The following is an 18,655-nucleotide window of genomic DNA, read 5'->3' as shown; positions in this document are numbered from 1 at the left end:
TGCTCCAGCAATGTTAAAAGTTTGTTCCAGAATCTTCGTACCAATGAGCAATGCCAAAATGCATGAGACAGAGTACTATCAGAAACATCACACTTGAAACAGAGTGCAGAATTTACACAACCAGCTTAAATGCTTGTTTCTGAGAAAAATAGCCTCTAGTAAGTATGTGAAATTAGCATTCCCAGTAAGTGGCAGTGTGAATTCTGGTAGGAATTTGAGTTATGGCAACAAGTTGATCCACCCCTTTTAATCAACCCCCGGATTCAATGTTCCATTTGGCTGCAATAAGATCATAATGCCGTGGAGGGGCTACTTTTTCAAATAACTTATAGAGGCCTGATACTGATATCTGTGGGTTCCCAGAGGGAGCAAAGAAACTGTCCGGCTTATCTAAAAGCCCCCTAGAGCAAGAACTACTCAAAAGGGCCTTAATATAGTGGGAAATTTGTAAATATGAATAATATTCAGTAGATGGCAGGCCCAAAGCCTGTTGAAGGGTAGTTAAGGATTTGAGAGCACTATCAGCCTCGATCGGCGACACAGATACTAAACCCCGAGTAGCCCAATGCCTAAAAACCGCATTATCCAGCCCTGAAGTAAAATCTAAGTTCCCCATAGAGAGTTGCACAGGGACAAAAATCTTACCCATCCCTGCCAGACTCTTACCCATCCCCACCCATTCCCACAAAAATGTAACCTATCCCAACCTGTCCCCACCCATCCCTGCAAGAATTTAACCCATCCCCGTAAGAATTTAATGGTACATGAAAGAAAATTCTGGTCAGCTCCTTCAGTCTCTGTCTGGATTTGAGCCACAGCGCTGTAGGCAAGGAAGAAATGGAAGTTGAAAATTGGAACACTCTGGTGTACACATCTAAGATTTGTCTCTGATTTACTGGCACTGTGTGCTGAGAGGTCACCACATGCTTGTGCCAGTAGGTCAGGTGACATCCGATGCTCATGCCTGTGTCAGAGCTGAGGTCTGTGCATCAGCCCAGGAGCAAAGAGGATTAATTGTAACACAGTAAGTGACAGCAAATAAAGACCTGAAAGGTCCATCCAGTCTACCCAATAGTCAAACTCATTATCAATTCATGATTAAATCAATGAGTGTGATATTATATACTTGATTATAGTCTTTCGTGTTTCTGGAACATAGACCATAGAAGTCTATCTGGCCCTATACTTATGTTCCAACTGCTGGAGTTGCCGTTGAAGCCCACTCCAGTCTATTCGTCTTCTCATTTGTGGGACACGACTGTAAAATTCTGTCCAGCATTGTCCTTATGTTCCAGCCACTAAAGTTGCTGTCAAAGCCCTTTCCAGCCCATCCTAAACCAGATTGCTATGTATGAGACACAGACCATACAAGTATCAGTCCTAGTTCATCACAGCCAGAGTCGCCATCTAAACATCACTTGACACAGCCACACACATGTAGCCATTTACGGTTAGGTTTTTTATAACTTCCATTTTCTAATTAGAGAACTGCGTTCATCCCACACCTTTTTGAATTCCGTAATCATTTGTGTCTCTACCACCTCCTTAATGGAAGACTTTCCACATTTGTGCTGTCAAAGCAAGGAAGACGAGGAGAAGGAGGAGACAGCACTCAAAGAACTTGGTACTCTGTAGATGAGAGGCTGGGGCAGGTGCAGCTTACACTTCCATGGGAACCCCGCAGAAACTGCTTCTGTCCCCGTGGGAACCCCGCAGAAACTGCCTCCGTCCCTGCGGGAACACCGCAGAACTGCTTCCATCCCCGCGGGATTCCTGTGAACCCCGTTCCTGTGCAGCTCTCAATCCCATACCCAATCCTGTAGGTGTCATAAAATACAGGCTATAACTCCGTAGATTGGGGACACCTGACCCACCCTTTACCTACCCCCCAATCAAGAATTCTAATTTAAGTTTGGGTTTCCTCCCCTTCAAACAAAATTTAGTGAGCTCCTGATACAATGTCCTCAAGTCATGTTTGATCACCCATATGGGAATATGTCAGAGAACATGCAGCTACCATGGGACCAATACAGCCCAACAGGGACAAAGGAAGAGTGGTCCATAAAAGTAATTGCTGTATAGAATGCTGTAGTAAGATGCCTATATTGTATGATATAGAGATCTTGGATTCGCTGGAAGATATATGCCTAGATATTTAAAGCCCATAGTATCCTATTTCAAAGGAAAGGCACCCACCCATTGATTCTGCAAAGAATGAGATATTGCTAGAACCTCCCAATTTATTCATGTTGAGTTTAACCTATAAAATGCCCCGTGTTTAGCAAAGCTTTCTAAAAGCACTGGGACAGAGTCCATAAGGAGAGATAGATGCACCAGTAGGTCATCCATAAAAGTGGAGATTTTAAATTCAGTATGACCTAGAGCAACCCCTGTAATTTCTGGATTAGCCAGAATATCCCTAATTAATGGATCCAGGATCAACACAAATAGTAGGGGAGACAAGGGACAGCCCTGTCTGGTACCTCTGTAAAGTTGAAAAGGCTCAGAATTGACTCCATTTCTGGTAGTAATCTTTAAAAAACAGATTGGTTTCTTTATCAGTATTTACCAAGGTCCCAGAAGCAGTCTTAAGCATTAGAATTTTAGAAGAACAGCTCCTGGGATTAGCCAACTGAGCTAGCAAACTACCTGTGGTATTCCCAAATTTATGTAGCTGATATTGATAATATAGAACTGACTTTTTAGCCCTTTGATGTAAGAACTCATTCAAAGCCGCCTGTGTTACTAATAATCCCACAAATAAGTGGAAAAATGTGGGATACAAATGTAACAACTAAAATAAATAAAAATAATCGCGTCTGGAGGGAAGGCATAGGGGTGACACCATAACTCTGCCATAGACGAACCACTCACCCACCACTTGCCAAGTTTACTATGCTCTGCTGCTGTCAAATGAGTTTCTTGCAACATAGCTATTGTGGCCTGCTTATGATGAAAGCTATGTAGGATTTTTTTAAAGCTTAATCGGAGATGATATACCACCCACATTCCATAAGAATATCTGTATCCCCATCAGGTAATACCCGGACAAGAGGAAGAGAAACAGCACCACATAAAAAAATAAGGGTTGTAATGCCGTCCTAGCCTCCAACATCCCAACCTGGGCCACCCCAGTAAGCAGATCCACACCAGTTGCCAATCACCAACCATAACAAAGTAAATTAGGGTCTGAATTATCATCCCCACAGCAATATTCCAGGATACACCAGAAATACCAAATCCAAAGCTGTGCAGTAGCCTCTTTCCCCACCCTAACCCTCCTCCACCCCAACCCCCTCTACAACATCCCACTCCTCCTTCCAAGCCCCACTAACCATTCGCCAATGGCAAAGATCAAGTCACCCACAATGCTATGTCCCTTCTCTATCTATAAGGCAGTATAATAAGACACACACAATAAAAACTTTTCAACATACATAGCATGATAATGGTGTCCATGAGGATTGACTGTCCCTAAACATTTAGTAACATAGCCAAGAAAAGTTACCAGGCAATGATAGCAAAGAAAACAAACCCAGGTCCAGGTGTCATCACGTAACAAAGATGATGAAAAAACCCTTTATAGATCATATGTAACCAAAACACTTTGTCCATAAAGAATGATTGTCCCCAAATGTTGAGCATCACATCCAGAAAGAGTCACCAATCAATTACAAAGGGAGCAGACATAACCAAGTCAGATAGTCCATAAGGCAAAGTAATAATTAAAACAAAAAATCACATACAAATGTTCAAGGGTTCTTGTCTTGAGAGTCTAGCAGCGGAGATCCCCATCAACAGAGAACAGTCAATGCCCCACACTCAATGTAAATCTCATTAAAGGGGGCAGGAACAGTCCTAAGAGAAGGCAAGCAACAATGTAAAACTACATGGGTTCCATATCCAATAAGGCAATAGGTATATCATTCAAGGAACCAAAGATCTGCAACATGAGAATGGCTTGACAGACCATCATATCAAAGCTAAGCAGTCCAACCAAAGACCCACAAGGGAAGAACAGCAGGAGATCACCTAAGGTGCGGTGAAGTTCCATGCATATTACTTGTGGCAATGATGGACTGAAATTCCTCAGGTCTCTGCCAAAGCTCCAGGCAGACAATTCAAAAGTCCTGCGCTGCTTGCACTGTTTCAAAAACTTGATGCTGTCCATCATAGAGCACCCGCAACTTTGCAGGATATAGGAGGGCAAATTTCAGGTGTTTGTTATCTAGTGTGGTACATACGGGCGCAAATGCTTTGCGAAAATTTTGAACACTGATGGAATAACCTTGGAGGCATAATATTCTCTTCCTATTATACTGTAGCTCTTTCCAAGCTCTAATCGTTTGCATTATGTTTGTGCATAAAATTCAAAGTGCGGAAAATAACTGCCCTAGGGTTATTCTCCACCATGTGGTGGGCCCCCAGTCTGTATGCCCTCTGTATTTGGAAGGATTGTAAGGACGCCTCAAGGTGAAGGGATTGAAGAATCCAAGTTTCCAAAAAGGAGCACAAGTCCTTCTCCACTAAGGATTCGGGAATTCCATCAAGTCTCAAGTTATTGCATCGGGATCTATTTTCAAGATCATCAACTTCTTTTTTCTAGCTTCTCTAAGCATTTCAGGAGCTGGTTTTGATTTTGAGTGAAGGAATGAGCCTGGTCCTCCAAATTACTTGTCATTTGTTGGTGAGCATCAAATTTCAGCCCAACGGTATCTGGAGGTTCATGGGCTTCCTCTGCTCTATCGAAGATTTGGAGTTTTTTTATCCAGGGCAGCTTCTACCACTGCTGTCACCTCGGTGGTGATCTCTGAGGTCTAAGCTGAGCTGATAGCACGGTTCAGAGGAGAGCATGGAGCCACCATCTTGCTGTCCTGCATGTGTAGTTTATTCCTTTCCTTTCTCAGTATTTTCTGCATAATCCAGCCAACAAAGCCTTCCGCCGATGTACGACAATGGACCAGGGACACATTCCTGAATAGCTCCCATGACCAGTAAGTAGATTTTGTATTGCAAAGCAGATTTAATGGCCGATGGAAAGTGGACACGGAGGAGCTTCACAATTCAGTGTCTTCTCTGTTCCATTGCCTCATGTGACCCCCCTCCTATTTGTTTGAAAAGTACATCCATATAGTCTTTGTGCTTTTTGAAAGAGTAAAAAGGTCAATTCACTTTTATTTATTCTACACCATTCAGGATTTTGTAGACCTTAATCATATCTCCCCTCAGCCATCTATTTTCCATGCTTAAGAGCCCTAACCTCTTTAGCCTTTCCTCATATGAGAAGAGTTCCATCCCCATTATCATTTTAGTCTCTGTTCTTTGAACCTTTTCTAATTCTACTATATCTTTTTTGAGATATGGCGACCAGAATTGAACGCACAAAAATCACAAGGCACCACAGTGGGAATTGAGCCCCAGCCTCGTGGTTCTTAGCCTGCTGCTCTGACCATTAAACTGCTCCTCCAGTTTGGAAGACTGCACCGTTTGCCTTCAGCACAGTATCTAACATGTGCACAGCCACAGGATTAGCACATAGACTGCAGCTGCAGGGAGAAAACGGGAGAGGGAGAAGGCTGAGATCTTGCAAGGCAGCAAGATCTGGTTCTTTCACCAGTCCCTTGGCAGTCGGGAGACAAAGTTTGTCAAGCTCCCTTGATGACCACTTCTGGTTCTGGTCAAATTAGATACCATGACTTTGATGGCCTCTCCTGCTTAGGGGCAGAGAGCAGCAACAGTAGAGCAAGGCCTATGCCTTTTTCCAGAAGACACTTATGAGGAGCATGTACAGCAAGAGTCCCTAAGAACCGGATGCAGTTGGTTTACAGGCTGTGACATTTGCTTATTGGTGCGCATGTGTGGCGGGGTGCTTCGCTCACTTCACATTCCATGTCCCTGGTAGGCACTAGAGCTGAATGCAAAAGGAAGAAGGAAGGAGGGAAGAAGCAGCTCATTGTCACTGGTAGGCAGGTAAAAAAGCCAGCTCCTAACTCTACAAAGGGGCCTACTTTTGGTGGGAACACTGCTGGCTGGATAATGCTAGTCTCAGCAGAGTGCAGGTTTTGGTGCCATGTCTGCTTATCAGCTGATCAGGACAGTGGTAGAAAAGTTGGCTGGGCCATGGCCTGCTGGGTGTCTCGCCCCCTTCCAGCACCTATAGATAATAGCAGAGGCTAGCACTGCCATAATTCCTTTCCATTGTTAGCATTATCGCAGAGATGAAGGGTGGCCAATCACAAAGAATGAGATTCACTACCACAGGGAATGAGAGTGAAGCCCAATGAGAGGTTTTGTAGTGGTGAATCCTGTATGGGTGCTAGCTGAATGACCATACATGAAGAACCAGATATCTGGGTGTGGCTATGATGCACACTTGGCCCCACTGGGGATCAATGGTTGCCTGTGGAGGGGGACACTGGTAGCTTACAGTTGTTAACAGCAATGGTTGCTTTGATGGGTTGCCAACTACTGCTTTTCAAGCTAGTTTTTCTAGCATGACTACTACTACTACTATTTAACATTTCTAAAGCGCTACCAGGGTTCCGCAGCGCTGTACAATTAACAAAGAAGGACCGTCACTGCTCAAAGGAGCTTACAATCTAAAGGACAAAAAGTGCAGTCAATCAAGATTGAGGCAGTCTAGATTTCCTGGAAAGAGGTACAATGGATAGGTGCCGAAAGTGACATTGAAGAGGTGGGCTTTGAGCAAGAATTTGAAGATGGGCAGGGATGAGGCTTGGAGTATGGGCTCAGGGAGTTTATTCCAAGCATAGGGTGAGGCGAGACAGAAAGGGCGGAGTCTGGAGTTGGCGGTGGTGGAGAAGGGTACTGAGAGGAGGGATTTGTCCTGTGAGCGGAGGTTACGGGTAGGAGCGTAAGGGGAGATGAGGGTAGTGAGGGGCTGCAGATCGAGTGCATTTGTAGGTTAGTAGGAGAAGCCTGAACTGTATGTGGTACCTGATCGGAAGCCAGTGAAGTGACTTGAGGAGAGGGGGTGATATGAGTATATCGGTCTAGGCGGAAAATAAGACGCGCAGCAGAGTTCTGAAGAGTCCGTTTAGCAGACTAAATGGGATCAGCAGACGGCATCCCAATTTTGGAGGGGGGGGATCCTCCACCTTTCCTAGGGGAAGGTTTTGGAGGTTATTAGATATATTGGGCTGTCAGGGAGGCCCACCTCTGCTGCAGGGCAGTGGCATAGCTACGTGGGGCCTGAGGGGGCCTGGGACCCCATAGATTTCAGTCGGGACCCCCCTCCCGGCGAACCCACCCCCGCCGCCGCCTACCCTCCGCCCCGCCGGCGGGGGACCCCACTCCCCGCCAGCCGACGTGCTCCCCGACCGCTCCGCCGCAGAGAAAAGTTTTCCTCCCTGCACGCTGACATCCCACACGCCGCACGCGCAGGACGTCAGACCCAGAGAACAGAACTGTTCTCTGAGTCTGAAGTCCCGCATGCACAATGTGCAGGATGCCAGCACGCAAGGAAGAAGACCCCCCTCTGCAGCAGAACGGTCGGAGAGCACGTCGGCCGGCGGGGAGTGGGGTCCCCTGCCAGCAAAATGGAAGGTAGGCGGCGGCGGGGGAGGGTTCGCAGCGGGAGGGGGGGTCGGCAGAGATGGGGGGGGGGCGACAATGGCGGCGGGAGGGGGGCTAAAATGTGCCCCCTCCCCTCGAGCTCTGGACCCCCCTCCCACGGAAGTCTGGCTACGCCCCTGCTGCAGGGAGAAGCAAATGTAACACTGACTGTGATCCCAACCCATCCTTATAGTTTGCTACAAAATTTCAGTCTTGTTTGAAACAATAATTTAATTTTAAGACGGTAGTGCAGAGGCCCCTACAGTAGTTACAATAACTAGTTGAAGGTTTTGCTGCTGCTTCTAAAATCGGTTTGGGAGGAACTTGCCTCACAGTAACTGTAGTCCTGAATGAGGACTATCTTTTGTGAGAGGCAGGGAAAAGGTGGGAGAAATTGGGAGTTACTTCGTGGAATAGCATTTTTTTTGTTTTTTTCATTTTTTAGTAAGCCTTAGTTTCAATTTTTATTTTTTATTCTCAGTTCTTATTGCTATCCTGGAAATCAAGTTAGGGACAGGCAAATTCCCAGATGAAGTCTCAGATAATATTTCTGAGGGGGGGGGGGCATAGGCTGGGACAGCCTCCCTTTATCTTTTAAGTGACAGGCTGATTTTTGGCATAACCAAATTTTGTGGGTTTGTCCTTGTAACTTTCCTGCATAAATATGCTGAATTGCCATATATGTACTTCCATGTGGGGAAACAGCTGTAACAACCACAGTGCTGTATGGTTAAATCTAAGAGTAGTTAACAGACCTTAGGAGGGCAGCCACATTCTTGGGGAACTAGGACAGAGGTTGGTGCCCTATGTACTCTCACATCTTTCTTCTCTCTCTCTCTCCCCCCCACCCCCCCCATTCCTTCTCATTGCTGCTGCAGCTGCTGAAGAGGCCTGTATCCTCAGCTGCTTAAAGGAATGCTTTTTGTATTTGTGTTTGTGTTTATGTTCTGTCATAGTATGCATATGATGAAGAAAGGTTGCTGATTGTTGCTGAATAAAGGCAATCCTTACGGGAAAGTATATGTATTTTTGTTGGGGCTAGTGGACCAACATATTTTGCGAGCTAGCCAGGAGCTCTCCGCCTGGGGGTTGGACTGACGTCCCCGAGGGTCAACAAGTAGTGCACCTCATCTGACCTTCTTCACATAGGGGCCGCCTGCCTGAAGAGACGGCTGAGGGGAGACATGATAGAGGCATATAAAATAATGAGTGGAGTGGAACAGGTGGATGTGAAGCGTCTGTTTACGCTTTCCAAAAATACTAGGACTAGGGGGCATGCGATGAAACTACAGTGTAGTAAATTTAAAACAAATTGGAGAAAATTTTTCTTCACCCAACATGTAATTAAACTCTGGAATTCGTTGCCGGAGAACGTGGTGAAGTCGGTTAGCTTAGCAGAGTTTTAAAAGGGGGTAGACGGTTTCCTAAAGGACAAGTCCATAAACCACTACTAAATGGACTTGGGAAAAATCCACAATTCCAGGAATAACATGTATAGAATGTTTGTACGTTTGGGAAGCTCGCCAGGTGCCCTTGGCCTGGATTGGCCGCTGTCGTGGACAGGATGCTGGGCTCGATGGACCCTTGGTCTTTTCCCAGTGTGGCATTACTTATGTACTACTGGTCTATTATGGTCTCTATTGCAACCTTGCTATCTGGATACCCTGTCTTTCCCTGTTTTGGTGATATCTTTGAAAGATAACTTGTTCTGAACCATGCGACTTTGAACGACTGTCAGCCTTCCCCAGGTTCATTTTTAAATGCCAGTGCCAGCAGCCTGGTCCCACCCTGGTTAAATGGGAGCCCATCATTCCGGAATAGGCTCCCCTTCCCCAGAATGTTGCCCAGTTCCTTACAAATCTAAAACCCTCCTCTCTGCACCATTGCCTCATTCATGCATTGAGACTTTGGAGCTCTGCCTGTCTTTTGGACCCTGTGCGTGGAAAGGGGAGCACTTCGGAAAATGCTACCCTAGAGGTTATGGATTTGAGCTTTCTACCTAAGAGACTACATTTGGCTGCCAGGACCTCGCTCCCTCATTTTCCTATGTTATTGGTACCCACGTGTACCAAGACAGCCGGCACCTCCCCAGCACTATCTAAAATCCTATCTAGGTGATGCGTGAGGTCCACCACCTTTGCACCAGGTAGGCAAGTGACCAGGTGATCCTCATGTACACCAGCCACTCAGCTATCTATATGCCAAATAATCAAATCACCAACTACAATAGCAGTCCTAACCCTTCCCTCCTGGGCAGAAGTTCCTGGAGACACATCCTCGGTGAGAGAGGATATTGCATCCCCTGGTGGGCTGGTCCTGGCTACAGCATTACTTCCAGCTGCACCAGCCTCAGCGACTTAAGCAGGTTTAAAAAGCTATAAAAGATGATAGAATCAATAAGCATTCAGTGGCCCTAGGGGGAAACCCTCCCTTCCGAGGATGGACCCTGGAATGAGGCAGTAAAACCAATTCTGACTCCACAAGCCCCAATGGGGCTGTACAGACACCTGTTGCAGAGAAGCTGCAGTATGAGAAACACTGCCTGTAAATGGCTGCTGTTCCTGGCAAAAAAAACAAACAAGTTTGCAGCCCCGCTGTCTCTGAAGGAGTCTCCACAGACACACGAGTACTCCCCCGAGACCTTTACCAAAGCTTGAAATGGTCCCACAGCTCACACAACACCTTCTTCCACCATATCTGCTGTTTTTGCTCATCGGTCAAGTTTACATTGACCTTAAGTGCATCCCTTCAGTTATGTGGAACATCGTCTGAGAAAGGCCAACAATTTTTTATTTTTTTGGAAAACTCCAGGGATATCTGTCCTAGTCCATCACTTCTAGCATTCTACAGGGCATCCTAGAAAAGAAAGGAAAATGAATATTAAATTCAGACACCAAAAATACAATAGAAATATATCCTAGTATAAACATTGCTGGACACACAAATGAAAAATTATGACTCTTAACTGACAATTTTCTTTCCTTTAGCCTTAGCAGATAAATTTAGAGACTTGTGAGTTGTGACCATCTACCAGTAGGTGGAGTAAAATGCCATAAATAAATACATAAAAAACAAACTGTCTTCTAGGACAGAATGCTCCTTGGTCAGTCAGTATTTCTCATAACAAAGCAGAAAGAAACAATTATAACATTGCTCCTTCCCCATAGAGAAAAGTGATAAATCAAGAACTACAAACATGTAAACCGATTATAACAGTCCAGCAACATGGTCCAACAGAGAGAACTAACCGATAGGAACTGCCGGAAAACCATGGCATCTGCTGTGACTACAGGAAAGAAAATTATCAGATAAGACATAATTTTTCATTCCTTAGCATAAGTAGCAGCTGAATCCAGAGACTTATTGGATGTAGCAAAGCAGTCCTTAAGTAGGGTGTGAACCTGAAGCTCCCGCAGATAGCACCGATACTCCAAAAGATGCATCCGACTGAGTGGACACAAGAGTAAAGGGGTGGAAAGGTACAACAGTAAAGGGGTGGAAAGTTACAACAGTAAAGGGGTGTGAACCTCATTTGTTTTTTTGTCCGACTGAGTGGAGACATCTAAATGGTAGTGTCTAGAGAAGGTATGCAAGGAAGACCATATTGCTGCCCTTAATCTTTCCTTCAGGGAGAACATACAGGTTTCCACCCAGGAAGTAGCAACAGCTTGGGTAGAATGCACCTGGAATCCAGCCGGAAGTGGTTTACCGCTAGCAAATACACGGATGTGATAGCCTTGACCTAGTGAGCCATCGTGGTTTTGGAAGCCACATTACTTTTTTGAGATACCAAGCAAAGCACGAACAAATGATCTGACCAATGAAACTTGTTGGTTACATCCAAATAGTGCAGGAGTACACAGCAAACTTCAAACAAATGGGAAGAAACAAAGGTTGATTAAGATGAAAGGCAAAAACCATCTTAGGATGACAAGATGGGACTGCGCGCAGCGTCACTCCTTAAGGACAAATCTGGACAATCTCGACAGGAAAAATCCTGGCGTTCCGAAACCCTGCTTGGGCTGATAGCTGGATGATAGCACCTGGTAGCTTCACAACAAGGGCAAGCGCGGCCCAACCGGAAAGAACATTTAGATGTCCTCAGGAAGATGCCGAGTCATCGAGTCACCCAGATTTTTCACCAACTTCGCTAAGCCCTCTCCAAACAACAGCTTGCCCTTAGAAGAGAGCTTAACCAGCTGCTGTTTGAAGCTGCATCTCCCGCCCAGTGGCGCAACCGCTAAAGATATCTGCTTGGCCGACACCCAAATCAAGTCATACAAGGAATCCGCTAACTATGCCAGCCCTGTCTCATCCAGCAATTCGAGGTTGACTGTCGGACTCCTGGAAGGAATCTGGAATCTGTTGTACCAAGCTAAGGCACACCTTAGTAGCAAATGAGCTGCAGATAGCTGCCTGCAGAGAGAGAGAGCAGTTCTGAATTGTCAGAGGAAGGCTGCGCTGAATCCACCAGTTGAGGCCGAGTTTGACTTGGAGGATCCAAGAGAGATGGTGACGAACAGCTGAGAAGGGATCGTTGAAGTGGTCTGATGTGGAATCTGGCCCACGGAAGAACATCCAAGATAAAGGCCACTGTGCCCAGAACTTGAACATATTCAACATATTCCCAGACCCTGGGACATGGAAGGGAAAGTAGATCCTGACTTTGGTGTGAATCTTTTGCTGATGAGCAACAGGAAGAAATATCTTCCCTAAGCCTATGTTGAATATCACTTCCAAATGCTCCAGTATTGGTGTTGGAAACAACTGACTCTTGGTGAAATTGAATACCAACCTAAGGACTGAAGAAGAACAGCTGTCTTGGCCATAGCAATAAGGCATGTCAGACAAGACAGATTTAAGGCCTGACAATTGTCCCAAAATGAGGGGGGGGGGAGCTTTAGTAAACCAAACCCATAGAACAAACTAAGAATAAAACAAATGGTGAAATTTATTCTTACTTGTTGATTTATTTTCTTTGAGTCCTACTAGACCGGTCCATACCAATGGGTTATATCTCTTTCTGACCAGCAGATGGGCAGGGTGGCATAGGGACAGGGACGTAAAGAGGAGATGCCGTGTGGGGATAGTATACGGACACAGAGAGGCAATGCCAGACACAGAAGGGAGATGTTGTTAACACAGGGGGAGAGGATAGGGAGATAGAAAAGTTATGATGGATGCGGGAATATGAACACATGGGAGATACTGGACAGAGAAGTACGGGGATACAGAGAAGAGAGATGTTGAACGTGGGGGATGATAGGAACGCAGAAATGGAAGACCGATGATAGACATGGAGAGAGATGTCAAATGGACAAGAGAACCTGGTGAGTGAGTTAAAAGAAGACACAGGGAAGCAGAAACCAGAGCCTGAGACCAACATGATTTTAAAAATAAAATGACTAGACAACAAAAGGTAGAAAAAAATTTTTATTTTCTATTTTGTGATTAGAATATGTCAGATTTGATATGTACATCGTGCTAGCACTAGTGTTAGACTTAGCTGGAGCCCAGGGCAGAAATTTGGGAGGGGACCCCAAAGCCCACTACCCGGCTGCACTTTCTTCGGCTTCGAGCAGGCTTGGGGCTCTCCCTGGTCAGGGGCCAAGGGCAGTTGCCCTAGTTTCAAGTTTATTACACACTTTTATCCTGCTCTACGGCATTGCCATCTAGGTGGTTTACATTCTAAAAACAACAATAAAAGGGGGAGTTCATAGATGACACAACATAGTGAAGGAAAGGGGGGCAGAACTACAATGTTTAATAGAAAAGCAGGGGAGGAATACACACAAGGTAACTCTAGTGCTTAGCAGGATTCGCATAAGCCAGCACTTTAGGTATAAGCTTCTAAGAAAAGATAGGTCTTCAAGCCTATTTTGAATTGGGTCAAGGATATCTACAAATTCAAATCAAATCTTGTATACCGCTAATATCCCCTTTCCAGGGCTCAGTGCAGTGTGAGGTATGGGAACAATTAGAGACCACTGGTGTAATGCATGAGACCAAAAACATTATAGGAAAGGATAATGAATGATACTAGGAGATAGAAGTCAATGGATTGTTATGAAGCCTCTTCCTGAAGCTAAGGTAGCTGTTTTCTGTTCTAATGGCAATAGGTAGAGAGTGCCATATTTTAATTCCAAGTACAGGGAACAGAGAGCTGAAAATCTTCTTATTTCAAATTTTCTTTTGATGAGAAGGGAGTGAATTTCACAAAAGTGGTCCTTGTACTGAAAAAATACATTCTCTGGTATGTTCAGGTAGAATTTCTTTATAACTAGGCGTATATAAGCGATTTTGATTGAGAGATCAAAGAGCGCAAGCAGGGACACATTGGATTAAATGGTGATACAGATAGGGAGGTTCTTCTGCATGTAGTGTTTTATAGACCAAATGAAAGAGTTTATAGGTAATCCTTTGTTGTACAGTGAGCCAATGGGCTGTCTTCATATGGGGCATAATATGGTCACATTTTCCTATCTTATATATCAATCGAAGAACAGTATTTTGAAGTGGCTGTAACTGTTTAAAATCTTTAACCCTGACTCCTTTGTACAAGAAATTACAATAATCTATCTTCGAGATCACAAGAGAATGAACTCTAACATTAAGGACTGAAGGTTCAAGCAATTGTCATGTAGATCTAATCAAGCATAATGTAAAGAAGGTTCAATGAACAAGCTGGCCAATTTGCTGTTGAAAACAGAGTATTATCTAAAATAATCTCAAGAATACGCGTGGGTAGAAGTACAGGAACGTGGCTATTACATCCTATATAATAATTCTCACCTCCAACGTTCTGAGGCTGCCTGGAACCGTGGTCTGCTAGGTGCTGTAGATCAAACTGACGTCATGAATCCCACTGATTGGGGGTGAAGTCACAAAGCAAGCAAATCTATGAGATGCTGCAGGACGTTTAATAGACAGGAGTGGAAGTGAGCAAAGCAAGTCTATGGTAAGCAAGGAAGCCCATTGGTTAATCTCTGTTTCCACTCCCCTACGCAGCCGACATTGGTATACACTCAAAAACAAGAAAACCTAGGAGCTGCTGCTTCACATTGTCGTTTTTAAATTGTTGTTCCATCTGAAACAAGTCTAAAGCTGTTTCAACTGGATAGTGCCTTAAAACGTGGAGGACAAAAGGAGGGGGGAGACAGACAGACCCTGCAACTGGGAGGGAGGGAGGGTGACCGACCCTGCAACTGGGTGGGAGGGAGGGGGGACCCTGCAACTGGGAGAAAGGGAGGAAGGAAGGAAGGGAGGGAGGGGGGACCCCCTGCAACTGGGAGGGAGGGGGGGACCCTGCAACTGGGAGACAGACCGGGGGGGGGGGACGACAATGACCCTGGAACTGGGAGGGGGGACCCTGGCACATACTCGCATTCTCACACACACTCGCACCCAGTCTCACTCTCTCTCTGTCACACACACACTTGCACATTCACTCTCTCTTGCACATTCACTCTCTCTCACACACACTCTCTCAAACATACACACTCCGAGGAAAACCTTGCTAGCGCCCGTTTCCTTTAAAACAGAAACGGGCCATTTTTACTAGTAAAGTAATAAGTATACACAATGTTTTGACTGAATGATTGGTGAAAAGTAATGTAGTAGATTTTACAGGATTTAGGATCAATTTGTTACTTTGAAACCAATCTGTCAGTTGGCATAATTTTTTATTAATAGCAGTAATATCTGTAGAATCTAAATGGTCAAGCTTTGTCTAGTCACGCTCCCCTAACACCATCCTTGGCATGTGCAATCTTTATATTTGCACAGTACAGGAGTAAATGCATCTCTTTCTGTATCTCTGGTGTTGTACTACATAACTGTTTGAGGCTTGTGCAGATGGGGTCAGAGCTTGTGGAGACAGGGCCAAATCTCGCAGGGATAGGGACAAACTTTGTCCCTGTGTCATTCTAAAGGGCTGGTGCCTGCTGGAATGCTTCAGTATTTGCTTTGCTCAAGCAGACCAAAAAACTTGCCCCCTAGAGATAACTCTTGCGGAACATTACAATTAATAACCATAATTCCCTGCTTCAAGCAAGAAAAGAGCAGATTGAAAACCCTAAACAATCCTTAATACAGCAGTCGTCCAGGGTGAGTCCCAGAGTATCTAGTAGGACTCAAGGAAAGGAAATTAACAAATATGAATAAAACTAGTATAAAAGGCCCGTTTCGGTAGGCAAATAAATGGGCGCTATCAAGGTAATTCCCCCCCCCCCCCCCCCCCCGCTGCGTCCTTCCTGTCTCCCCTGCAGCCACCCATCTGGTCTCAGGACCCCTCCTCACCAACCCTCCTCTGCCCCTGCAGCCACGCATGTGCAGCGGCCCTCCTCTCTCCCCTGCAGCCACCCATGTCCAGCGGCTCTCCTCTACCCCTGCCCCCCATGCAGCCACCCATGTCCCACAGCCCTCCTCTCCCCTGCCCCCCTGCAGCCACCCATGTCCAACGACCCTCCTCTCCTTTCCCCTCCTGTAGCCACCCATGTCCAGCGACCCACCCCTGCAGCCACCCATGTCCAATGACCCTCCTCTCCTTTCCCCTTGCCCCCCCCCTGTAGCCACCCATGTCCAGCGACCCACCTCTTTCCCCTGCAGCCACCCATGTCCAGCAACCCTCCTCTTCCCCTGCAGCATCCCTTCTGTCTCCCCTGCAGCCACCCATCTGGTCTCAGGACCCCCTCCCCACCTCCCTCTTCCCTGCCCTCCCCCTGCAGCCATCCATGTCCAGTGACCCTCCTCTCCCCCTGTAGCCACCCATGTCCAGCGACCCTCCCCTCCCCCCTCGGCGCATCACCCAAACCCATACCCCCCCCTCGGGCACATCAACCCCCTCGCCACCCGCAGCCGTCAATACTAACGCTGTCTGGCCGCTGCTGCGTCTCCTGTGGAGCAGCAGCGGCCGGTACAAAAAGAAAAAAAAGCCAAAAAAAGATTTTAAACCTGAAACACGGCTCCGTAGACAGCCATCTGGCATTGGCTGTCATCTCTGCAGCCGCTCCTCCTCTTCCCTCTGACGTCGCTGCGCTCCTCTGGGGTCTTCCTGCAGGGGCAGTGATGTGGAGGGGAGAGGAGGAGCGGCTGCAGTGACGACAGCCAATGCCAGATGGCTGTCTACGGAGCCGCGTTTCAGGTTAAAAATCTTTTTTTGGCTTTTTGCACCGGCCGCTGCTGCTCCACAGGAGAAGCAGCAGCGGCCTGACAGCGTTAGTATTGGCGGCTGCGGGTGACGAGGGAGTTGATGTGCCCGAGAGGGGGGGTAGGGGCTTTGGTGATGCACCGGGGGAGGGTCTTGGGTGATGCGTCTGGGGGGGGTAGGGGCTTGGGTGCTGCGCCGGGGCAGAGGGGCTTGGGTGTTGCGCTGAGGGGGTGGCACTGAGATCTGATTGGTAGGCAGGGGGAGGAGTAGGGAAACACGCTCTGCGTGTTTCCCTACTCCTCCCCCTGCCTGGCTCGCGGTTTTGCAGGGCAGGGGCTTGGGTGTTGCGCCGAGGGGGGAGGCACTGACAGCTGTTTCCCAGGCAGGAGGAGGAGTAGGAAAACACGCTCCGTATGTTTCCCTACTCCTCCCCTTGCCTTGGAATCAGCTGTCAGTGACATCACTGACGTCAGTGCATTCTAAACTGCCTAGCAGACCACCTCCGAGGGAGCCACGGTCCCAGGCACATTAGAACGTTGGAGGTGAGAATTATTATATAGGATGTCACCTTCTTTATTGTCCCACTAGTAAAAAAAGGCCCGTTTCTGTTTTAAAGGAAACGGGCGCTAGCAAGGTTTTCCTCGGAGTGTGTATGTTTGAGTGTGTGTGAGTGACTGTGTGAGAGAGTGAATGTGCGAGTGTGTGTGTGTGACAGAGACTGGGTGCGAGTGTGTGTGTATGAATGAGAGTATGTGCCAGGGTCCCCCTCCCTCCCAGTTCCAGAGTCATCATCCCCCCCCCCCCGGTCCGTCTCCCAGTTGCAGGGTCCCCCCCCTGCTCCCAGTTGCAGGGGGGGTCCCCCTTCCCTCCCTTCCTTTTTCTCAGTTGCAGGGTCCCCCCTCCGTCCCTCCCTTCCTTCCTCCAAGTTGCAGGGTCCTCCCTCCTTCCCCCGCCCCCTCCCCCCTCCTTTTGTCCTTGACGTTTTAAGGCACTATCAACAATGTAAAAACGACAATGTGCAGCAGCAGCTCCTAGGTTTGCTTGTTTTTGAGTGTATGCCAATGACGACTGCTTAGGGGAGTGGAAACAGAGATTAACCAATGGGCTTCCTTGCTTACTGTAGACTTGCTGTGCTTTCTTCCACTCCTGTCTATTAAATGTCCTGCAGCATCTCATAGGTTTGCTTGCTTTGTTGTGAGTGAACGGGGATGACGGATGCACTGGAATCGGACCCCCTGGTCTTTCCCTCCCCTCTCTTCTGAGTCACCAGTGGACTGCGACCCCCACCCTGAGCCCTCACCCGCCTCCTCCACATTGGACAGTCGCCGCAGCCAGTCGCTTGCCATCTCGCCGCCCTCCCTCTTCGTCCTCTCCAACAGTCCAAATCTGGACTTGGAGAGGAGTGGGAGGGCGGCGGCGGTTTTTCGAGTGCGGTTAGTGTGCGCGGGTGGTTCGGGAGGTTGGCAGCCAGTCTGGAGCGATTCCTAGGAAGGGGGAGGAGTACTCCCCCTGCCTGGGTCGCTGTTTGCTGCTGACGTCAGTTTGATCTACTCCATGAAGCAGACCACCTCCGGCGGAAGCCACGGTCCCAGGCAGCCTTAGAACATTGGAGGTGAGAATTATTATATAGGATTAGACCAATCCACCAAAGGAATGTATAAGATAAGACCTCTTGAATGAGTCAAAGGCCGCGTCCTATTTGGTCAGGATGACTATCTTGTAAAGCTTTATGAAGGAATGCAGCAACAACCAGGTCATCACTCACCACATCCAGGTGGGTTGAAAAAGATAAGCCCTACACTTTGCCTTAGAAATACAAGAAAGCCACCACCTGGACAAGGAGTTAAGGGGCCGATCTATTAGTGATCTGTAACATGTCATTAATATCATTTGTGGTACCTGAAGATTGGAAGGTGACCAATATAAAATGCC

At 47.0% G+C, this 18,655-nt stretch overlaps 1 long non-coding RNA gene across 1 annotated transcript; it reads right to left on the bottom strand.

Annotated features, from left to right (window-relative positions):
- Positions 1 to 10,330: 10,330 nt before the first annotated feature.
- Positions 10,331 to 17,304, bottom strand: LOC115460576. Its single transcript, XR_003940514.1, has 3 exons — positions 17,292 to 17,304; positions 16,246 to 16,249; positions 10,331 to 10,411 (listed from the first exon to the last, which is right to left on the bottom strand). It is a non-coding gene; the product is annotated as an uncharacterized LOC115460576 (long non-coding RNA).
- Between the last annotated feature and the right edge of the window lie 1,351 nt (positions 17,305 to 18,655).

This window comes from Microcaecilia unicolor, chromosome 1 (genome assembly GCF_901765095.1).
Source record: "Microcaecilia unicolor chromosome 1, aMicUni1.1, whole genome shotgun sequence".
Classification (NCBI taxonomy): Eukaryota; Metazoa; Chordata; class Amphibia; order Gymnophiona; family Siphonopidae; genus Microcaecilia; species Microcaecilia unicolor.
The sequence above is the reverse complement of the archived record's forward strand: the minus strand, read 5'-3'. Positions and strand labels throughout refer to the sequence as shown.